Here is a 2921-nt window from a genome sequence, read left to right as displayed (position 1 = left end):
GGCGCGCGCGGTGCACCCCAAGGGACTGGCGCGGGTCTCTGTCCCCTGGTTGTCACGGGAAGGCTCAGCCCAAAGGGAGCTCTGCGGGTCAGCCTCCTGCCCGGCACCGCCGCCGCAGGGAGCAGCCACCACGCACGGCTCAGGCCGGGCAGCAGAAAGGCCGAAATCGGCGCGGTGGCGTTGGGCTCCTGTTGGGCACGGGCAGGAACGCCCGTTTGCCAGTGGGGCCCCGTGAATCTCCAGGTCTGTCTTCCCCGGGTGTTGTACTCGCTTTGCTTGTGCTCCACGGTGAAAATGCTTTGGGCAGGAATGTCACCGCATGTGGGGTCCTCAGTAGAGCCTCCTTCAGCCCCCAGGTCAGACCTCTGGAGCTCAGTCAGGTGAAATGGCAGCCACGCTCTCCGCCGTGTCCAGCAGCTTCTGCCCCAGTGCGGGCTGTCCTGCTGGTCCCGGCGGTCCCACGCCAAGGAAGCGCCCGGGGACGTACCTGCACTGCAGGCAGGGTTTGGTGGCAGCTCTGAGGACATACCCGAGTTACCTGGGGGAGAGCTAGTTTGGCTATTCATTGTCCCAGCTCCGGGTGGAGAAGGTCACCCACCGTGAAGGCCACGTTACTGGTGCCCAGGCTGGCTGCGGTACGACTGGTTGCGGCAGGGCTCCATACGTGACGGTTGCTCTGCAGTGTCCGTGTGGACATTGCATGAGGGCCACTAGAGACAGGAGGTTCGTGCCAGGGCTGAGAGCCAGCAGTACCTGAATGGAGCAAGAAGGTTTGTCCTGGGCCAGCACATGGCTCTGCCTTCCTCCAGCAGAGGCACAGGGCAGCGGGAGGGAGCCTGGAGACCTGACCCCAGTTCTTAGGCTTTCAGAAGCAAAACTCTCTGTCCTGGTAATGTGAAGATAGAGGACTGTTTCCCGAGGAATGGGAAATGTGAGGGACCAGCTCTTCTGCTGTAATGGTGATAATGTTGGGAAGAAGCTGAGCAGGGCTTACAAGCGGGAGGTCTCTGAGGGACCTCCCCAGACCTCCTCTGTACCGAGCAGATCTGTCAGTACCCCGCAGTGGAGGCAATGCAGAGGTGCCATGCGTCAGAATGGTCACCTGGAGGTGACCAGGGAAGTCCTGACGTTGAAGACGGCCGTCTCCAAGTGTGTGGTGGAGAGCTCTTGACGTTTCGGACAGCCAGAACCATCAGGGTTCACCCATTCCTGGGGGGTCCCTCTTTCCAGGGTGGCTCCAGCACTGCCTCATCTCCCGCCCCAGCAGCCTGGGGGCAGGCAGGGTCCACGCCAGCATGCTCTTGTGCCTCCTGCAAAGGCATGGCAGATACCAGCGCAGTCGGGGCCGATTCGTCTCCCTGCGCTCTAATGGCATGAAGGGACGGAAAGCAGAATGACACCGGGAGGGGAGGCAGGTGGAGAGGGCTGCGCATCGCTGTTACTCCTCTCGCGTCACCGGGGTCTCCACACTAACGTCTCTACAGGGCTGCCCGGAGCAGCTTGCAGAGACTCCGATGAGGCAGGTTTCCAGCCCATGGCATCTTTAGAATGAGCCCATGGCCTGTCCCCTCCTGAGCCTTGGCTCTTAGAGGTCCACGCAGTCGCTCAGCGGTGTTTGGCCGTAAGGGATGAGCCAGCTCCTCTCTGGGCAGGGCGAACTGCCCCGCACCTCCTGCGGTGAGCGCAGCGTGCGTCGCACGGCAGTGAGGAAGAGGAACCATGAAGTCCCCCAGAAAGAAGGATGGTCAGCTGTGAAGGCCTGGAGGTCTTGTGCCAAGGAAGTTGAGGAGCTGGCCTGAGCTGTCTCCTTGGAGCAGGTGTAGGTCCTTAGTCCCAGGGCCTTCGTGGGTACCTGCCACCAAGGGCGCTGGCCTCAGAGGGCACCTAAGTCCCCTTGGCAAGGACCGGTGTTTGTGTAGGGCTGGTTCCTCCACAGACTGGGCTTCTCAAATGTTTGGGACTCATTTTTAATTTCTGTAACTCAGGGACGCTGGCTTACAGACTGCCACGCAGACAGCTGCGGTGGCCACAGCGTGCGGAGGCGCTGAAGCCACGCTGTGGGTCACGTCAGCCCCCGGCAGAGCTTTGTAGGAATACAGGCCTGATGGTCAGAGCTCTCCAGGTCACTCGGGTCACGAAGATCAGTACTTCCCACACCACAGCGGTGACATTTCGCAGCCCCAGGTTCAACAGCCAGGCTGGAAGGAGCCCACAAGTTTACAAGCCTTACCTGAACGCCGGCAGAGCTTGTCACCTCCTGGCACAAGTGGTGTGTCCACGTGGGGAGGAAACATCCCAATTTGTCCCAAATAGACACTGGAGTGACACAGGTTGTGCTGGAGCCAAACTGGCTCCTGTGGAGTCCTGTGGACTTCTGCATGGCTTGTGGTCCCTGCGGCACCTGGGTTCCCCTTACCTGCCGTAGCGCAGCCACTGCCCACACCCCCCTTCACCCAATTAGAATCTACACAGAATCATTTAGGTTGGAAAAGATCTTTAAGATCATTGAGGCCAACTGTAAACCTGACACTGCCAGAACCACCACTAAACCATGTCCCTCAACACTACATCTACAAGTCTTTTAAATACCTCCAGGGATGGTGACTGGGGGGGGGTACTCATCGAATCACAGAATGGTTTGGGTGGGAAGGGACCATTAAAGACCATCTAGTGCAACCCCCTGCCATGGGCACCTCCCCCCAGCCCAGGTTGCTCCGAGCCCCGTCCAACCTGGCCTTGAACACCTCCAGGGATGGGGCAGCCACAGCTTCTCGGGGCGACCTGCCCCAGGGGATCACCGCCCTCATGGCCAAGAATTTCCTCCTCACATCTCATCTCCATCCCCCCTCTGTCAGTGTCAAACCGCTCCCCCCCGTCCCACGGCTCCCCTCCCTGACCCCGAGGCCCCCCCCCCTCTCCCG

At 60.4% G+C, this 2921-nt stretch overlaps 1 protein-coding gene across 1 annotated transcript in view; it reads left to right on the top strand.

Moving 5' to 3' along the window:
• Positions 1 to 2921, top strand: part of SHANK3 (SH3 and multiple ankyrin repeat domains 3) — a gene marked incomplete at its 3' end in the record, with an annotated part of 167645 nt that overhangs the window by 124154 nt on the left and 40570 nt on the right. The gene's annotated exons all lie outside the window — the stretch shown is intronic.

This window comes from Charadrius vociferus, unplaced genomic scaffold (assembly GCF_000708025.1).
Source record: "Charadrius vociferus isolate BGI_N301 unplaced genomic scaffold, ASM70802v2 scaffold802, whole genome shotgun sequence".
NCBI classification, from domain to species: domain Eukaryota; kingdom Metazoa; phylum Chordata; class Aves; order Charadriiformes; family Charadriidae; genus Charadrius; species Charadrius vociferus.
This window is presented reverse-complemented; position numbering and strand designations above follow the sequence as displayed.